The 20271-nt window shown below is 46.7% G+C and overlaps 9 non-coding genes and 1 pseudogene across 9 annotated transcripts; all 10 read right to left on the bottom strand.

The window, feature by feature from the left end:
* Nucleotides 1–8820: 8820 nt before the first annotated feature.
* On the bottom strand, nt 8821–8984 carry LOC142961221 (U1 spliceosomal RNA). The gene has a single exon (XR_012956674.1). It is a non-coding gene; the product is annotated as a U1 spliceosomal RNA (small nuclear RNA).
* Nucleotides 8985–9271: 287 nt separating this feature from the next.
* On the bottom strand, nt 9272–9462 carry LOC142961279 (U2 spliceosomal RNA). The gene has a single exon (XR_012956726.1). It is a non-coding gene; the product is annotated as a U2 spliceosomal RNA (small nuclear RNA).
* A 176-nt stretch (nt 9463–9638) lies between these two features.
* Nucleotides 9639–9755, bottom strand: LOC142961438 (U5 spliceosomal RNA). Its single transcript, XR_012956848.1, has one exon. It is a non-coding gene; the product is annotated as a U5 spliceosomal RNA (small nuclear RNA).
* A 204-nt stretch (nt 9756–9959) lies between these two features.
* Nucleotides 9960–10123, bottom strand: LOC142961162 (U1 spliceosomal RNA). The gene has a single exon (XR_012956620.1). It is a non-coding gene; the product is annotated as a U1 spliceosomal RNA (small nuclear RNA).
* Nucleotides 10124–10410: 287 nt separating this feature from the next.
* LOC142961277 (U2 spliceosomal RNA) lies at nt 10411–10601 on the bottom strand. Its single transcript, XR_012956725.1, has one exon. It is a non-coding gene; the product is annotated as a U2 spliceosomal RNA (small nuclear RNA).
* A 171-nt stretch (nt 10602–10772) lies between these two features.
* On the bottom strand, nt 10773–10936 carry LOC142961161 (U1 spliceosomal RNA). Its single transcript, XR_012956619.1, has one exon. It is a non-coding gene; the product is annotated as a U1 spliceosomal RNA (small nuclear RNA).
* A 287-nt stretch (nt 10937–11223) lies between these two features.
* LOC142961350 (U2 spliceosomal RNA) lies at nt 11224–11424 on the bottom strand (annotated as a pseudogene).
* A 5213-nt stretch (nt 11425–16637) lies between these two features.
* LOC142961437 (U5 spliceosomal RNA) lies at nt 16638–16754 on the bottom strand. The gene has a single exon (XR_012956847.1). It is a non-coding gene; the product is annotated as a U5 spliceosomal RNA (small nuclear RNA).
* A 204-nt stretch (nt 16755–16958) lies between these two features.
* LOC142961203 (U1 spliceosomal RNA) lies at nt 16959–17122 on the bottom strand. Its single transcript, XR_012956657.1, has one exon. It is a non-coding gene; the product is annotated as a U1 spliceosomal RNA (small nuclear RNA).
* A 283-nt stretch (nt 17123–17405) lies between these two features.
* LOC142961342 (U2 spliceosomal RNA) lies at nt 17406–17605 on the bottom strand. Its single transcript, XR_012956773.1, has one exon. It is a non-coding gene; the product is annotated as a U2 spliceosomal RNA (small nuclear RNA).
* Between the last annotated feature and the right edge of the window lie 2666 nt (nt 17606–20271).

Genomic DNA, 20271 nt, shown 5'->3' with positions numbered 1-20271 from the left:
GAAAATAAACCGAAGGAGAAGAGAGAGGGGACGGTGATGAGAGTGGAGAGAGCGTAATGTCAGACGAGAGTGACGGAGAAATGGCCACAGAGGCAGATGTAAGTGTGGACTTAGCGGTGGGTAAGGGCGGTGCAGGCGAGCTGAATAAAATACCGGGTCCAAGCCCTGGGGAAAAGGAGAAAGCAAAGCTGAAAAGTAATACAGCTGGGAAAAAGGGGAAAGAGCTCGAAAAAAGGGCTGAAATCCCGGAAAACCCTCCTAATGCTGAGCTAATAAGACTTGGGACCGCACCCGACACTGCGGCCACACCAGAGCCTGAGAGGAGGCAGGTGGAAACCTCAAATACGCTCTCCCAGACAGTAGATGGATCGGATTCGGACATGGACATCACAAAAGTTAATGAAGTTAGGAAAAGGCAAAATGATTGGCAAGTGAAAAATAAATCAAAGAAAACCAAAGGGAAAAAATAATAAATGAGAGCTTTCCTCTTTATGATGCTTTTTACGGCCACCTTCCAAATAACCTCACTAAATGTGAATGGACTGAGGAATAAAAATAAAATGCATTCAATCTTAAACCACTTAAAAACAGAAATAATATGTCTACAAGAGACAAGATGGGATGAGAACTACAAAAATCAAGATTTAAAACAGTGGGAGGGTGATGTATATATAAATAATGGGACCAGTAAGTCGTGTGGTGTGGCAGTGTTAATGAAAAAAAATACTTTTAATAATATAAAAGTATTTTATAAAGATGAAGAAGGAAGGATAATAATAATAGATTTTGAGAATAATGGGATTATTTATAGATTAATAAATATATATGCACCAAACAATGAATGCAAAAGAAGATATTTTTTTAAGGAAATAGGAAATGAATGTAATATAAATACAATAATTATGGGTGACTTTAATGTGGCCTTAGATGAAAAGGATGTATCAAAGAATAACACGTTTAAAAATGATGCAAGTAGAAGGATAATAAAGAAGATAATGATACAAAATAATATGATAGACATATTTAGTGTTTTTAACAGAGGGAAAAATGGCTTCTCAAGGAGGCAAACGGTGAAAGGAAAATTAAAACAATCCCGAATTGAACTTTGCTTGGCAGCTTCAAGTATAGTCAAGCAAGTAACAGACTTTAAATATGAATTCAATACCTGGAGCGACCATGCGTATATGCGACTGTCAGTGGGAAAAATAAAACAAAAAAAGGGAGGCATATGGTGCCTAAACACTAGTATACTAGAGGAACCAGAATTAAAAATAAGATTAGAGAAATTACTAAGAAATGTTGATGGAGATTTAGACTATGTAGATGATGTGTGTGATTTTTGGGAAGACGCAAAGGAAAAAATAAAAAAAATATGTATAAAACACAGCAAAACAAAGAACTGGGAAGAAAAAAAGGAAGAAAGGGATTTAAGTGAACTTCTGCAAAAAGAGGTAACAGAATGTGAAATAAATCCAAATCATAACTGTGAAAGATTTAAAATATATGAAGAAAAATTAAAAGAAATTGAAAGGAAAAGATGCATAGGGGCAATGGTTCGAAGCAGAGCAAAGCATACAATAGAAGGAAAGAGATGTACGGCGTTCTTTCTGGGCTTAGAAAAAATAAATCTAAAAAGAACATATATAGATCAAATTGAAAATACGGAAGGGGAAATGATTGAAGAACAAGAAGAAATAAAGATGGAAATACAAGACTTCTATCAAAAACTATTTTCAAAGGGAAGAAATGATGATGAAGAAGAAAACAATAATGTAATAAATAGCATAAGTGTAAAACTAGAAGAGAATAATAAAAATTGGTGTGACATGCCAATAGCCAGGGAAGAAATAGAGATGGCAATAGACGGACTAAATAACAATAAAAGTCCGGGGGCGGACGGCCTACCAGCAGAGTTTTATAAACAGTATAAAAAACATATGATACCGATCTTATCCAAACTCTTTCAAATAATGGGAAAAGAACAAAAAACACCGGCCTCTTTCGCTGAGGGAATAATAACAATCATTTTCAAAAACAAGGGGAGTAAGACAAAATTAAGTAACTACAGACCAATCAGTTTATTAAACACAGACTATAAAATATTGACAAAAACACTTGCAAACAGATTAAAACAGGTAATCAGCACATTAATAGGACCAACACAAACATATAGTATACCGGGTAGAGACATAGGAGACTCAATAAACACAGTCAGAGATACAGTTAGAACTATGGGAAAAGAAGGAGGGATAATGCTAGGAGTGGACCTGGAGAAGGCATTCGATAGAGTGAGTCATGATTTTCTTTGGGAAATATTGGGAAAGTTTGGATTTGGTGAAGTATTTATTAATTGGATAAAACTATTATATAAAGGGGCAGAAAGCAAAATCAAATTTAATGGAAGCCTGACAGGAAGTATAAGGGTCGAAAGATCAGTTAGGCAGGGATGCCCGCTGTCGGCTCTACTGTACAGTCTGATAGCGGAGCCAATAGCAAATATGATATTAAATGATAAAACAATAAATGGGATAGTAACACCAACAGGAAATGAAATAAAAATAGTTCAATATGTGGACGACATAAATATATTTGTTAAAACAAAGGAAAATATAGAAAAAATTATTGAGATATTAAATAAATATGAGAAAGCTTCGGGTGCAAAAGTAAATAAAAATAAATCGGAAATAATGTTTTTTAATAGGGATGAGGCACTAAATAATTCCTGGGGTTATAATATAATGAAACAGGAAAGAAAGATCTTAGGAATTTATATAGGAAAGGATGAAAACGAGGCCAGGGACAAGACATGGAGAGAGGTTTTAGGGAAAACAAAAATAACTTTAAATCTATGGTGTGCACGAGGACTCAACGTGAAAGGAAAGGTAATCATAACAAATGTCCTAATACTGTCCAAAATGAATCACATTTTGGGGTCTTGTGAGATGCCAGAGTGGGCTCTAAATTCGCTAAACAGCGTGATTTCCTCATTTCTTTGGAGAGGAAAGGGAAATGCGATAGCTCGCAAGACATTAATTGCTAACAAAAGGGAGGGAGGCTTAAGTCTAATTGATATAAGTGCAAAAAGAGACGCACTGAGGGTGAAATTGATAGGTAGATTTTTAGATCCGGAGAGGCAGCTGCCCTGGAAGGATTACCTGACGGGCCGCCTAGCAGAGTACGGCGAGAGAAGCATGTACAATTTGTGCGCTTTCTCTCCCAGAAATGTCAGGGAGGCCCTGACGGGGTTCTACAGGGAAGTGCTGGAGGCATGGGATAAGATTTTGCCCTACCTCAGACCTGACTGCAATAAAAAGGTGCATGTGATGAGATTACCTTTTCTCTCAACGCCGTTCGTCACGTCGGGAGGGAGGCCTCTGGTGAGCTGCCACCTTGGTGAAGCGGGGTTAACCACTATTGGGAAGGTGGTTAATAAAGAGGGGTTTTTCGACATAGAGAAAACGGTGCGAGGCTTAAAAAAAGCTGGGAGAAAATATAAAATCAAACAAATAAAAGAAATGGGAGAAAAAATAAATGAATGCATAACTCAAGAGTGGAGAGAGTTGTGGAGGGAAAATGTTTTGATGCAGGACGAGGCTGTAAATCTCTTTCTGTGCTTTGAGGGTAAAATAAACCCGGTCCCACAAATAAAAACAAAAATAATATATGACATCCTCATTAGAAAAATAATAACAAAACCAGCATCGGAAAAAGTATGGGAAGGAATATTCCCCAAACAACAAATAAAAAGAATATGGAGAAATGCAGATATCCCACTAATCCCACCGGCAATTTTCAACACGGATTTCAAAATAAGGCACAGAAGGATATTTACAAGCATCGTCCTGCATCAAATCCATAAAGAGAAATTTAAGAGGGAATGTGCAATATGTAGAAAAGAAAATGAGAACTTTGAGCACCTAGTGCTGCACTGTCCGGGTCTCCTTCCTTTTAGGGAATATGTGAGAAATCTACTATATAAACACTGTAGAATAAAGGCTGAACTGGACTTAGAATGGGACTGGACCTGGTTGTTTGGCGTGCCCAAAAGAATGAAGGAAGCAGACAGTGTTTTAATCAACACTATGCTGGCCTTTGCAAGACATATAAGCATACTGAGAAGAAACAAGATGCTTTTTGAGGAAAAAGACATGGACTTGGAAATAATATTTGGAGTGTGTGTGAAAGCACACTGCAAATTATTGTATGAACATAAAAAGGAGTTTTTCCTGGGGAATTTTACAAAGAAAAACACCATATGTCAGATTACAGAGGACTGCCTTATTTTTGGATTCTGATCTTTGCTTTGTGGGAATTGTGTGTATGGGTACTTTTTGAGTTATTATAAAGTGTTTGAGGATTGGTTAAAGAGGGTTATGTTTTTGTTTGGATGGGGGATTCTGTTATAACAGAGTTTTCTTTCGTAATTACGAGTAAATTGTGAAAATATTGATTTTTATTGTTGGGTGGTTTGTTTTGAGGTATCTTGTCTGTTTGTTTTTGCTTTTGTTGTGTTTCTGCCAAGTAGATCTTTATTTTATGTTTTTTATTTTATTTATGGATTTCAATTTAATTTTTTATGATTTTTTGGTTTTCGCTAGTCTTAGTGTTTGGTATACTGAAAGCACTTAATGTGTGTTTTTGTTGTAAATATTATGGATATTGAAAAGAATATTTTGTGAAATTGTTATTTTTTGATAATAAAAAGATAAAAAAAAAAATCTCTTCCTAGAGCCAGAGTGCATTGTGGGTCACACAGCTCCAGGTGTTCCTCAGACGAGGCATACTTGTTTTTCTGCTCCGGCTTTTCTCTCTACTTTACTCGTTTTCTTACATGCCCTGAGTGGTTTTTTTGTCAATTGTTTGATTTGTTCGTTCCATTACCCCCGACAGTGTTTCACTGTTCGGGGGGGAAGTGTCTAATTCCGTCGTTTTGTCGTGGTTTTCCCTCTTTTTACAATTGTTTGTAGAAGAGCGTTTTTTTTCCCCTCCCCCCATGATGATTGCCTCACCTGTGTACCAAACCCTGCATGGAACAACGACGATGAACACGGACACCCCTGGTATGATTGACAAAGACGGTACAACCCTGCATGGCCTAATGACAACCCAAACGGATACCCCCTTACCGATGGCGAAAGATGGCGTGACACGGATTGGATTACCGACTACGAGTAAAGAGATGCCCACACGGGCGATAGAGAGAAGAGAGGCCCCGGCTGAAGCTGTGGTGAATAACCTGGTGGTTGCTGTGAGGAACGAGCAGGAAAATGCAGCAAGGAAAGCTGCGGAGAAGGTGAGGAGTACGAGTGATTTAAAGAGACTGACAGTAAATGTGGAGCTGGAGGGAGGAGACAATATGACTGCTATGGGTCTGATCACACAGATCCAGAAACAGTGCGGGGCTCTAATGGCGTGCAGAGCTGTCTCACCAAGGAAGTACGAACTGACTATGGCTGATTTTGCGGCAAAAGACAAATTAATGGAGGGCTTCAGGGTGGGAGACACGCGGGTACATGCAAGCGAACTGATGAACAATGAGCTGGTGGTGTCTTTCCTGAACTTGCCTTTTTATATAACGGACGAAAGTATCCTGGCTAAATTGGCCAGCTGGGGGGTAACGGCAATTTCTGCCATACGGAGGAGAGTGTGGCCCGGCTCACGTGTGACGGACGGTACTAGATACCTGAGAGTGAGGTTTACAGAGCGCGTGCAGTCCCTGCCCTATTCCACAAAATTCGAGACTGCAGTGGGATCAGAGTATTTCAGGGTACTGCATGATGGGCAGGCTAAGATATGTAGGGGCTGCATGCAGCCGGGCCACATTCTAAGAGAATGCCCGGAGTTTCGGTGCCACAAGTGTGGCGAACAAGGGCACATTGCCAGAGAGTGTGCATCAAAGGGGAAGAAATGCAAACGATGTAACAAAATACCTGAACTCTGTATGTGTGTGGGGGAGCTGGTGACAGAGGAGGCAAAGGGGACGGAGGAGGAGGAGCTGATTGACCTGAACAGCTGCAGATTCCTCCGGCCCCGGGGGAGAAGATGAGGAGCAGGCCCAGATGGATGAGGAGGAGGCGGGGACCAGCTGCAACGTACAGCCGGTGCCGGAGATAGACCTGCTGACAGGGGGGGAGCTGACAGGCCCTAGTACCGGGCTGACACCTGGGCAGGTGGGCAGAGCAGCCGTGGAGCCAGGGACGGTGGCGAGGTCAGGGGCAGACTGAAGGAGTGGAGAGGATGGCGGCGACAACAGCGATGCCAAACCGGGAGAGTGTCGAGGCAGGCGTGACGGAGATGGGCGCAGAAGGAGCAGTGCTGGAGCCAGTGGCCGCAGCCGTGCAGACAATGATGCTGGAAGCGCTGACGACAACAACGACGCAGACGAAGCAGAGGGGCCGGCTGCAGTCCGCATCGCGGCCGAACAACCGGGTCCTGACGGCGATGGAGGAGAGCCAGAGACTGGGCACCACGGCAAAGGGCAAGCGAGTGTCGAGGGTGGCGGGCTCGGCGGCCATGACCTGAGAGAGGATGGCAGTAATAAGGGAGCACGGAGTTCCTCTGGAGACGGTCAGCACGAGCAGAAGAGGAGGGGGGGTGCTCCCCCTCACCGCCTGCAGAGCCACCTTCGGGCTCGGATGACGAATATCAACCGGAAAAGACCACGCTGAGGAGGCCCAGTGCGGCTGCTAAAAACGCAAGTAGAAGGCCGAAGGGATTATATAGGGGCAAATATTGATGTGGGCTAAAATATTCCCTGTCTGCACTTGCGTGACTGCTCTCATGGCGCTATCCTCCCTCTCTCTAGTCTCGCTTAATGTTAATGGGTGCAGGAGCCAGGACAAAATAGAGGCAGTGCTAGCAAAATGTAAGTCCTCAGACATTGTATGTTTGCAAGAAACTGGCTGGGACACGGAAGTGCTTAAGAGAGTTAAAAAACTGTGGAGATGGGAGATATACTCCCAGGTGAGAACTGGGAGAGCGCGCGGGGTGGCAGTATTAATGAGTGCGAGGCTAAAAGGATTTCACAAGGCTATTTACAACGCACCTGAGGAGAGGAGGGGGTTCTTTAAAACACTGAATAAGTGGGTGACAAATAAAACTGTGGTGCTGGGAGATTTCAACATCACGCTCACCAGCAGTGACAACTCACACGATAAATTCAGGTGCGACACGAGCAGAAATGCTCTGAAAGAACTAATGACTCTGAAGAACTTAGTAGATGTTTGGCGCGTTTTTAATCCCGGTGTAAGAGCCTATTCGCGGCGGCAGGTGGTCTTGGGGGTACTGAAACAGTCCCGAATAGATTTGATCCTGGCAGCTGCAGGGATGATTAAGGAGGTGGAAAATATAAAATACACCTTCAACGCATGGAGCGATCATGCGTTGCTGGAAGTGAACTTGGGGACTGTAAAGGGGAAGAAAGGCAGGGGAACTTGGTGCCTGAACAACAGCCTTTTAGAGGATAAAATATATCGGAATAAAATGACAAAAATTATAAAACAGTGTGCACAGGATATCCAGGTTGTGGAGGATAAACTGATATATTGGGAGGATATAAAAATAAAAATGAAAAAATGTACTATAAGATACAGTAGGGAAAAAAGAGGGGAGGAAAAACGTGAAGAGAACAGTACGAATGCACTGTTAAATATTGAAATTGGAGAAATGGAAAAGAATAAGACGCACGGTAGTGAAAACTATGAGGTTTTAAAAAATATGTTAGCAGGTTTTGAAACAAAGCGGTGCAAAGGTGCTGCAATTAGGAGCCGCGCACAATACTTACTGGAGGGTGAGAGGAGCACTGCATTCTTCCTGGGGCTGGAGAGAGTGGCTCAGGAAAACCAGCATATTGCGGAACTGAAAAGAGAGGATGGTAAGCTGGTGAGTGGGAGCAGTGAATTGTTAACTGTGGCGCATGGTTTTTATAGCACTTTGTACAAAAAACAGAACCCTGGGAAGGTGCAGATCGAAATTATGACCAGCCAAATTAAAAAACAGATTAGCGTTGCTGAGAAGCAAGCGTGTGAGCTCCCACTCACTGAGCAAGAGATCATAGTGGCAATAAAAAGCTTGAAAAACAACAAGAGCCCAGGTGCGGACGGACTCACAGCGGAGTTCTATGCGGGTTTTTCGGAGCTACTCTCTCCAATCTTATTACAAGTCTTTGAGGACATGGCCGGGAAGGATGCAGTCTCCGATCACTTTTCGGAGGGAGTAATCACCCTGATTTTTTAAAAAAAAGGGGCAAAGGAGAGTCTGGGGAACTACAGACCGATCAGCCTGTTGAACCTGGACTACAAAGTCCTAGCTAAAGTCCTGGCCAGCAGGCTGAAAGGGGTGTTAAATAAAATTGTGTCAACAACACAGGTGTATAGTATACCGGGTAGGGATATAAACGATAACATAATAGCAGTAAAAAACCTAGTAAATAAAATGAATAAAGAGGGTGGGATTTTGTTAGGGATTGATTTAGAAAAAGCATTTGACCGGGTGGAGCATAGTTTTTTGTGGGAGGTATTACATAGATTTGGGTTTGGGGATAATTTTATGAACTGGATTAAACTTATGTACAAACAGGCTAAGAGTAGGATAAAAATAAACGGGTACTTAACTGAATGGGTAAATTTGGAAAGATCAATTAGACAGGGGTGCCCCCTGTCGGCAATGTTATATAGCCTAGTGGCAGAGCCACTAGCACTCAGCATCACCACGGATGCTGAGATTGTGGGTGTTGAAACTGAGAGAAAGAATGAAGTAAAAATAATTCCTCCCCTCCAATCAAAAGTACAAACCACTTGATATTCTTTTCAACAAAACAATCAGGGGAGAGTGCGAACGCAGTCCCCCACTACCAGAAATTATGCAGTCGAGATTCCCACATTTGGGGAATTCGCAGTGGTCAGAACAACCGGAGTGCAATGGCTGGGCCTCGCCCTGGGTGAACCACCTTCTTGATCATGGTATCTCCCCTGCCAGGTAAGTATGAGTTGGAAGAGACAGAGACAGGGGCGGCATTCCCAGATGCAGTACTCCGGATGACGGTTCCCAGATGGCATAATCCCAGAGTGCAGCCCTTTAGCATTAAGCTCAGGCTGGGAGCACAGCGATGTTCCACGAGGGGCGTCAGTAAGGAATAAACAAGGCCTTTGTTTGACACAATCCCCAGCCTTGAAGACAGACAGCGAATGAGATCCTCGTCGTTCATTAAAGTGTGAAGCTAATCAACAGACTGATCCATTTGGATTGGTGTTTGGTTGTCCACAAGGCATTTGAGGAGTGCACCGTTCCCGGCAATGCTGCAATACCGGGTCAATGCGTGGAGTGAACGGAGCAAGCCCCTTTTTCATCTCCCGATGCTAAAAATCTGCTTAATACGTTATCCTCATATAGAGGACATATCAGATATTAAACTGATAAGAACAGATACTACACTTGATCTTAGCCAAAAGGCCGAGAAGCGATGAGCCCCAACTGTTTGCTTCCTGAGTCACCCTCCTGACACGTTTCACCCTTGTCATGGTGCAGTTCTTTCCAAGGGACATAGCATTGGCTGCTGCTTTGGCACACATCCAAGCACTCCATGGTCAAGCACCGTGGTCTCGTTAAGGACAGCTTTCTTTCTTTTCACAACTGTACAAGGCTCAGCCAAATGGCAAAGCCTGCTAAAAATAGGTTGAACTCATTGGTATTCCTCTCCACGGAAGTCTTTAGTAAAAGGCGAAAGACTTGTGCGTTATGAAGAGAAACCAAAGTAAGTACAGCAACATTGTCAAGAACAGCCAAAGTCCCTAGTTGCCCAAGTCAAAACGCTCATGGTAAGCCTGAGTTCACGTGCCCTGTTCCAAATCTGAAGCCACACCCATTCCCACATCTTAAAGAGGGCAATATTCTCCATAGTACTATTTCCTCCCCTCCAATCAAAAGTACAAATCACTTGATATTCTTTTCAACAAAACAATCAGGGGAGAGCGCGAACGCAGTCCCCCACTACCAGAAATTATGCAGTCGAGATTCCCACATTTGGGGAATTCGCAGTGGTCAGAACAACCGGAGTGCAATGGCTGGGCCTCGCCCTGGGTGAACCACCTTCTTGATCATGGTATCTCCCCTGCCAGGTAAGTATGAGTTGGAAGAGACAGAGACAGGGGCGGCATTCCCAGATGCAGTACTCCGGATGACGGTTCCCAGATGGCATAATCCCAGAGTGCAGCCCTTTAGCATTAAGCTCAGGCTGGGAGCACAGCGATGTTCCACGAGGGGCGTCAGAAAGGAATAAACAAGGCCTTTGTTTGACACAAGCCCCAGCCTTGAAGACAGACAGCGAATGAGATCCTCGTCGTTCATTAAAGTGTGAAGCTAATCAACAGACTGATCCATTTGGATTGGTGTTTGGTTGTCCACAAGGCATTTGAGGAGTGCACCGTTCCCGGCAATGCTGCAATACCGGGTCAATGCGTGGAGTGAACGGAGCAAGCCCCTTTTTCATCTCCCGATGCTAAAAATCTGCTTAATACGTTATCCTCATATAGAGGACATATCAGATATTAAACTGATAAGAACAGATACTACACTTGATCTTAGCCAAAAGGCCGAGAAGCGATGAGCCCCAACTGTTTGCTTCCTGAGTCACCCTCCTGACACGTTTCACCCTGTTCCAAATCTGAAGCCACACCCATTCCCACATCTTAAAGAGGGCAATATTCTCCATAGTACTATTTCCTCCCCTCCAATCAAAAGTACAAATCACTTGATATTCTTTTCAACAAAACAATCAGGGGAGAGCGCGAACGCAGTCCCCCACTACCAGAAATTATGCAGTCGAGATTCCCACATTTGGGGAATTCGCAGTGGTCAGAACAACCGGAGTGCAATGGCTGGGCCTCGCCCTGGGTGAACCACCTTCTTGATCATGGTATCTCCCCTGCCAGGTAAGTATGAGTTGGAAGAGACAGAGACAGGGGCGGCATTCCCAGATGCAGTACTCCGGATGACGGTTCCCAGATGGCATAATCCCAGAGTGCAGCCCTTTAGCATTAAGCTCAGGCTGGGAGCACAGCGATGTTCCACGAGGGGCGTCAGAAAGGAATAAACAAGGCCTTTGTTTGACACAAGCCCCAGCCTTGAAGACAGACAGCGAATGAGATCCTCGTCGTTCATTAAAGTGTGAAGCTAATCAACAGACTGATCCATTTGGATTGGTGTTTGGTTGTCCACAAGGCATTTGAGGAGTGCACCGTTCCCGGCAATGCTGCAATACCGGGTCAATGCGTGGAGTGAACGGAGCAAGCCCCTTCTTCATCTCCCGATGCTAAAAATCTGCTTAATACGTTATCCTCATATAGAGGACATATCAGATATTAAACTGATAAGAACAGATTTTTTTTTTTTTTTTTTTTTTTTTTTTTTTTATTATCAAAATTCTGTACACAAATCATACAATTTCAAACATACAAACTTCACATGTTTTGCATCATGCAACTTAATTATATTTCACAGTTACATGTCAGTAACCAGCATTTGTCAATACACAAAAAAACACAAAATACACTTATGCAATGTCTTCAGGATTCACCATCCCCACCCAAAACCTCCTTTCCACCTTTCCAAGGCAGCATGCTTCCCCCACTTCCTGATGTCCCGTTCAATCCTCCCCTTTATATCTAATTCCACTCTCTTTAACACCCCCTCCAAGTGACTTTCCCTGTTTTTTCCCACCAGGTCTTGCCTAGCCACCCACAAACTCCTCTTAACCAGGCTTATAATTAGCCACGTAAGGAAATGTTTACTCCCCAAACCTCCCCCTTCTACCACCCTAGTCCATGTCAATTTAAACCCAGGGTCTAACCTCCCCAGCCATGTCGCTGCTCTACTCCACACAATACTAGCAAAGGGACAGTCCCACATGACATGCCTGACAGTTTCTTCCCCCATACAGCCTTCCCTCGGGCACACAGGGGATCTTGCTAAACTATGCCGGTACATTACATCTCGCACTGGCAGACATTTGTGAAGGCATAGCCAATTGAGATCTTTGAGACCATTGTCCAGCCCCCGTGGCTGTATCCCCTTCCAAATACTCTTCGGGATCCCAACCACTGCCGGTGCGATCACTCTCTGTCTGACAACTTTATAAAGGAATTTGTGGTTCAGTCTGACACTGGTTTCTGAGGCCTCGGGATGGGCCCGCAGCCACCTGGCTGCGTACTGGTAATGCCATGGCTGTTGCTCCACCCGGGGCCCTAAATTGTTCCAGACCAAAACACGCCTGGCCTGATAGGAAAAATAGAGCCGCAGGAAGTGTCCTGATGGGTGTACGACTGGAGTTGACATCTCCCTCCACAAAAAAGAAACAAATATGCAGTCTAGCTTCAACGGGAGGTGTGGGACATCTCTTCCCCCTGCTTCAATCCCTGCCAGCATGCGGGCCCTCGCCACATACTCATATCTCCCTCCCCACAAGAAAGTGAACACGAGGCGCATAATAGGTCTCCTCATACTGACTGGCATTGGGTATATGTATGCCAAGTACACAAGAGATGGCATAATATCTACCTTCAGAACCAGTACTTTCCCTATCAAAGTCAGGCCCCTGCTCTTCCAGAGAGCAAACTTCTTCTGGACTGCCATAAAGCGCCTAGTCCAGTTGGCCGTGGCACTATGGGCTGTCTCAAAGCTGACCCCTAGTACCTTCAGCGGTCCCGTGCAGAGCGTCAGCCCCCCTGGTACCTCCGTCCTTTCTTTCCAGCGCCCAAAGAACTTCACAGAAGACTTGGCACAATTAAGTTTAGCACTAGCCACCTTACCAAAGCTCTGGAAAATTTCCAAGGCTCGAAGAAGGCATGTGTCGGTGTCCAGCAGCAGTGTGGTGTCATCTGCGTACTGAGACAGTTTAACTCGTAAGCCCCCACTGCCAGGTAGCAGGAAACCTCTCACACCCGGATCAGCCCGAATGGCTGCCGCCAGGGGCTCCATGTAAAGGATGTAAAGCAGTGGTGAAAGCGGACACCCCTGTCTTACCCCTGAGTGCAAACTAAAAATGTCTCCTAGGTGGCCGTTAACTGAAACCATGCTCCCTACACCTGTATACAATATGCGTAACCATCCCATAAAAGCCTGACTGAAGCCTAACCTCTGCAAAACTCTAAACATAAAACCCCAATGAACCCTGTCAAACGCTTTTGCCTGGTCGAGACCAACCACCATCAGTGGCAGGTGCCGGTCTTCCGCCCACGCGACAGCGTCCCGAATGAGCTGTAGATTCCATCTCACTGAGCGCCCCGCTACCCCACATGTTTGGTCCACATGGACCACATGAGGAAGTGCTATGCCTAGACGATCCGCTAGGACCTTTGCCAGGAGTTTGTAGTCAACACACAGCATGGTCAGTGGTCGCCAGTTCCCTAGGTCGGCACGATCCCCCTTCTTATAAAGAAGTGAGATAACTCCGGTGGCCGCAGAACCTCCCATTGTACCTGTGCGGAGTATTGCGGACAACACCTCCAACACTACCGGCCCAAGTACATCCCAGAACTTGAGATAAAACTCTGCTGGGAGCCCATCGATGCCAGGCACCTTCCGCCTCTTCATTCTCTGGAGGGCCCACTCAATCTCTATTAGGGTGAGCGGGGCCTCCAAAGCCTGTACTATATCCTTCGGCACCCGCTGGGTCAGAAAATCCAGGAATACCTCTCCTCCTCCTACCTCTATGTCTTTCTCCCTAAACCTTGTGCGATAGTAGTCCGTGGCAGCCTGCACCATCTCTACCCCTTCTGACACCACCCTGCCCTGCTTGTCCATTAACCCGGTCACTACCTGTTTTGCCCTATCAGCCCGTACTGAGCTGAAGAAAGCAGCGGAACACGTCTCGAACTCCTCACGGAATGTTTCACGTGATCGCAACAGGTATGCCCTGGCCTTACCCTCATATACGTCCCTAAGCTGTGCTTTAAGGGAGTCACAAGCCTGCTGATTTATAATGCCGCCCCAGTTTCCCCCGGCGTACTCACGTTCGAGAAGGTGCTGAAGGCGAAACACCTCCCTCCTCGCCATACTCGCCTTCCTTTTACAATACTTTAAACAAAAAAATTGTATCCGCTTTTTAGCAACCTCCCACCACTCAATTACTCCGGAACACAATGACCTTAGTCCTTCCAGGCCTTTGAAAAATGAACGGAAATGTTGGTTGAAAACCTCCTCCTCCAGGATGCTGACGTTAAGGTGCCAGTACCCAGTTCCAAACACTGGCACATCTGAGTGCACTTCCAATAGCAGCCCGTCATGATCTGAGAAGAACACAGGGAGCAGTCTGCCTGCCAATAGCCTGAAAGACTTGGAAAGAAAAACATAATCCAAACATTTAACGATGCCCCTAGAGTTGCGCCATGTGGGACCTGTTACCTGTGGCCTGACCTCCCTCGCCCCATCTACCAGGCCATGTTTAGCCATGAGGTTGGAAATAAACCCATCGCTGGTATCTCCCCCCTTGCCCAACTCAACATTAAAATCACCCCCTATCACTACCTGCCTACTGGTGGCCAGGTGCGGCTCCAATTGACCAGCCATCTCTTGCCTTTCTGTTGGAGTTTGTGCTCCATAGACCACAATAACCCTAAGCTTGACTGTCCCCCATGTGATGTCTGCGCCCATTATCCTCCCCTGGACAATAACAAAGGAAGACTCCACCTTGATCTCTTGAAACCCAAATAAAATCCCAACCCCAGTAGAGTGGACCCCCCCTACGCTCCAAACTGAGTCCCCTTTTGTCCACTCCCTCGAAAAAATCCCCACGTCCCCCCCATCCCGTAAATGTACCTCCTGCAAAAAACAAAAGGCAACCTGGTGCGACTCCACAAAATTAAAAACAACCCTTCTTTTAACTGGGTCCCTCATTCCCCTTGCGTTTATAGTGAGAACCTTAAAAAAACCCATTGTGCATCTTAAATAAAGATTCCTATTGCTGGTTCCCACTACCCTAAAGGTATACATTCTCTTTATCCATCTCGTCAGCCCAGGAAAACGGCACTGCGTTTGGCGACGTTGTTGGTCTGTTAAGCCCCTCATAAGCGTCCTCCCCTAAGGGGGACGACAGCATGAGCAGGCCTGGGGGAAGATCGAAGCTCAGGCCTAAACCGTCTGTTAGTATGGCAGCTGCTTCTCCCAATGACTGCTCACCCATCTCCCCTCCCACCTCTTGACCCGTATCCCCATCCTTCTGCTCCTGGGCCCCTCCTTCCTCCACTTTATCAGCGGCTCTCTTATGCTGACCTGTTCCCCCTCCCCTCCCCCCCTCAATCCCACCCTTGTTGGTCTGTCCCCCCTTTGACTTTTTGCTCCGTACCCCCTCCCCACTCTCTCCAAGCTCTGTCGAGAGTCCTGTTCCGAATGCCTGCGACCCTTTCCGTGCCCCTTGCTTTGATTTGGAGGGAGCAGGATCGGAAGTGAGGACAGGAAACTCGTCCATAATGTCTGTGGATGCCTTGGCCATTCCGTCTGTTCCGGCGGTGCCCTCATCCCGGGGCGCTGCCTCCCCTTTACTCCCCAACGCGTCAGCTCCGGAGCCCTCCTGTACCGTCCTCTCCCCGTCATTCTGTGTGGCTCCCCTACTCGGCTCGCCAGCCTCAGTCGGTTTGGCAGCCTCCGCAAAAGTTTTCTTGCGGCCAGGACAACCTCGGTACAGGTGGTCAGTTCCACCGCATCCATGGCACGTCCTTGGCTCTGTGCAGTCCTTGGCGGAATGCCCTGCTTGCCCACAGAAACGGCATCTTGTTTCCCCACAGCCTGCCTCTGAATGTCCTGACTGTCTGCACTTCCTGCAGAAAGCAGGTTGCCGTGGGTAAAATAGATACCCACGATCTCCACCAAGGCTGAAGAAGGCAGGTGGATGTTTCAGGCCTCCTGGACCTTCTGCGTCATGATACAGCAGTACCTGGAACTGGCGCCGTCCAGTCCAAAACCCCAGGGTGTCCTTTATATGCCTTGCAGCCGTCACCACCTCTCCATACTGCCCCAGGAATGCAGCTAGTGCTGAGTCATTAACAAAGGGGTTGTACATATGCACAGTTATTGTTCTGAAATTAGGTCTGTCCAGGTTCAGTACTCTGTAGCCGGCTAGCGGCCTTACCCCTGCCTCTGCTCGGCAAATTTCAGCCACACTCCGGTAGATCTCCTCGGTCCTCAGTGTAACGTCGAACGCCTTCTCCTGCTGGTTCCACTGGATGCAGTGCACCTCCTCCACCTTCAGTTGTAGCTGCCCAATTATGACTTGCCTGCCAAAGAACTCTCTGGACTGCAGTTTGTAGTCTTCCGTGGTTGCCTGGAATCGTAGCGTGTGTCTCAGCCCGACCCTTGGGATCGACTGCTCTTTTTGGCCCCTTGCGGCCATTGCTGTCTCGTTGTTAGCTCTCTCTGTGCTGTATTTTTCCGCAACACCACTTGATCTTAGCCAAAAGGCCGAGAAGCGATGAGCCCCAACTGTTTGCTTCCTGAGTCACCCTCCTGACACGTTTCACCCTTGTCATGGTGCAGTTCTTTCCAAGGGACATAGCAGTGGCTGCTGCTTTGGCACACATCCAAGCACTCCATGGTCAAGCACCGTGGTCTCGTTAAGGACAGCTTTCTTTCTTTTCACAACTGTACAAGGCTCAGCCAAATGGCAAAGCCTGCTAAAAATAGGTTGAACTCATTGGTATTCCTCTCCACGGAAGTCTTTAGTAAAAGGCGAAAGACTTGTGCGTTATGAAGAGAAACCAAAGTAAGTACAGCAACATTGTCAAGAACAGCCAAAGTCCCTAGTTGCCCAAGTCAAAACGCTCATGGTAAGCCTGAGTTCACGTGCCCTGTTCCAAATCTGAAGCCACACCCATTCCCACATCTTAAAGAGGGCAATATTCTCCATAGTACTATTTCCTCCCCTCCAGTCAAAAGTACAAATCACTTGATATTCTTTTCAACAAAACAATCAGGGGAGAGCGCGAACGCAGTCCCCCACTACCAGAAATTATGCAGTCGAGATTCCCACATTTGGGGAATTCGCAGTGGTCAGAACAACCGGAGTGCAATGGCTGGGTCTCGCCCTGGGTGAACCACCTTCTTGATCATGGTATCTCCCCTGCCAGGTAAGTATGAGTTGGAAGAGACAGAGACAGGGGCGGCATTCCCAGATGCAGTACTCCGGATGACGGTTCCCAGATGGCATAATCCCAGAGTGCAGCCCTTTAGCATTAAGCTCAGGCTGGGAGCACAGCGATGTTCCACGAGGGGCGTCAGTAAGGAATAAACAAGGCCTTTGTTTGACACAATCCCCAGCCTTGAAGACAGACAGCGAATGAGATCCTCGTCGTTCATTAAAGTGTGAAGCTAATCAACAGATCCATTTGGATTGGTGTTTGGTTGTCCACAAGGCATTTGAGGAGTGCACCGTTCCCGGCAATGCTGCAATACCGGGTCAATGCGTGGAGTGAACGGAGCAAGCCCCTTTTTCATCTCCCGATGCTAAAAATCTGCTTAATACGTTATCCTCATATAGAGGACATATCAGATATTAAACTGATAAGAACAGATTTTTTTTTTTCTTTTTTTTTTTTTTTTTTTATTATCAAAATTCTGTACACAAATCATACAATTTCAAACATACAAACTTCACGTTTTGCATCATGCAACTTAATTATATTTCACAGTTACATGTCAGTAACCAGCATTTGTCAATACATAAAAAAAACACAAAATACACTTATGCAATGTCTTCAGGATTCACCATCCCCACCCAAAACCTCCTTTCCACCTTTCCAAGGCAGCATGCTTCCCCCACTTCCTGATGTCCCGTTCAATCCTCCCCTTTATATCTAATTCCACTCTCTTTAACACCCCCTCCAAGCGACTTTCCCTGTTTTTTCCCACCAGGTCTTGCCTAGCCACCCACAAACTCCTCTTAACCAGGCTTATAATTAGCCACGTAAGGAAATGTTTACTCCCCAAACCTCCCCCTTCTACCACCCTAGTCCATGTCAATTTAAACCCAGGGTCTAACCTCCCCAGCCATGTCGCTGCTCTACTCCACACAATACTAGCAAAGGGACAGTCCCACATGACATGCCTGACAGTTTCTTCCCCCATACAGCCTTCCCTCGGGCACACAGGGGATCTTGCTAAACTATGCCGGTACATTACATCTCGCACTGGCAGACATTTGTGAAGGCATAGCCAATTGAGATCTTTGAGACCATTGTCCAGCCCCCGTGGCTGTATCCCCTTCCAAATACTCTTCGGGATCCCAACCACTGCCGGTGCGATCACTCTCTGTCTGACAACTTTATAAAGGAATTTGTGGTTCAGTCTGACACTGGTTTCTGAGGCCTCGGGATGGGCCCGCAGCCACCTGGCTGCGTACTGGTAATGCCATGGCTGTTGCTCCACCCGGGGCCCTAAATTGTTCCAGACCAACACGCGCCTGGCCTGATAGGAAAAATAGAGCCGCAGGAAGTGTCCTGATGGGTGTACGACTGGAGTTGACATCTCCCTCCACAAAAAAGAAACAAATATGCAGTCTAGCTTCAACGGGAGGTGTGGGACATCTCTTCCCCCTGCTTCAATCCCTGCCAGCATGCGGGCCCTCGCCACATACTCATATCTCCCTCCCCACAAGAAAGTGAACACGAGGCGCATAATAGGTCTCCTCATACTGACTGGCATTGGGTATATGTATGCCAAGTACACAAGAGATGGCATAATATCTACCTTCAGAACCAGTACTTTCCCTATCAAAGTCAGGCCCCTGCTCTTCCAGAGAGCAAACTTCTTCTGGACTGCCATAAAGCGCCTAGTCCAGTTGGCCGTGGCACTATGGGCTGTCTCAAAGCTGACCCCTAGTACCTTCAGCGGTCCCGTGCAGAGCGTCAGCCCCCCTGGTACCTCCGTCCTTTCTTTCCAGCGCCCAAAGAACTTCACAGAAGACTTGGCACAATTAAGTTTAGCACTAGCCACCTTACCAAAGCTCTGGAAAATTTCCAAGGCTCGAAGAAGGCATGTGTCGGTGTCCAGCAGCAGTGTGGTGTCATCTGCGTACTGAGACAGTTTAACTCGTAAGCCCCCACTGCCAGGTAGCAGGAAACCTCTCACACCCGGATCAGCCCGAATGGCTGCCGCCAGGGGCTCCATGTAAAGGATGTAAAGCAGTGGTGAAAGCGGACACCCCTGTCTTACCCCTGAGTGCAAACTAAAAATGTCTCCTAGGTGGCCGTTAACTGAAACCATGCTCCCTACACCTGTGTACAATATGCGTAACCATCCCATAAAAGCCTGACTGAAGCCTAACCTCTGCAAAACTCTAAACATAAAACCCCAATGAACCCTGTCAAACGCTTTTGCCTGGTCGAGACCAACCACCATCAGTGGCAGGTGCCGGTCTTCCGCCCACGCGACAGCGTCCCGAATGAGCTGTAGATTCCATCTCACTGAGCGCCCCGCTACCCCACATGTTTGGTCCACATGGACCACATGAGGAAGTGCTATGCCTAGACGATCCGCTAGGACCTTTGCCAGGAGTTTGTAGTCAACACACAGCATGGTCAGTGGTCGCCAGTTCCCTAGGTCGGCACGATCCCCCTTCTTATAAAGAAGTGAGATAACTCCGGTGGCCGCAGAACCTCCCATTGTACCTGTGCGGAGTATTGCGGACAACACCTCCAACACTACCGGCCCAAGTACATCCCAGAACTTGAGATAAAACTCTGCTGGGAGCCCATCGATGCCAGGCACCTTCCGCCTCTTCATTCTCTGGAGGGCCCACTCAATCTCTATTAGGGTGAGCGGGGCCTCCAAAGCCTGTACTATATCCTTCGGCACCCGCTGGGTCAGAAAATCCAGGAATACCTCTCCTCCTCCTACCTCTATGTCTTTCTCCCTAAACCTTGTGCGATAGTAGTCCGTGGCAGCCTGCACCATCTCTACCCCTTCTGACACCACCCTGCCCTGCTTGTCCATTAACCCGGTCACTACCTGTTTTGCCCTATCAGCCCGTACTGAGCTGAAGAAAGCAGCGGAACACGTCTCGAACTCCTCACGGAATGTTTCACGTGATCGCAACAGGTATGCCCTGGCCTTACCCTCATATACGTCCCTAAGCTGTGCTTTAAGGGAGTCACAAGCCTGCTGATTTATAATGCCGCCCCAGTTTCCCCCGGCGTACTCACGTTCGAGAAGGTGCTGAAGGCGAAACACCTCCCTCCTCGCCATACTCGCCTTCCTTTTACAATACTTTAAACAAAAAAATTGTAT

This window comes from Anarhichas minor, unplaced genomic scaffold (assembly GCF_050575085.1).
Source record: "Anarhichas minor isolate MPS153535 unplaced genomic scaffold, ASM5057508v1 ptg000027l, whole genome shotgun sequence".
Lineage (NCBI taxonomy): Eukaryota > Metazoa > Chordata > Actinopteri > Perciformes > Anarhichadidae > Anarhichas > Anarhichas minor.
Note: the sequence above shows the minus strand (reverse complement) of the source record. Positions and strands in the feature narration are given on the sequence as shown.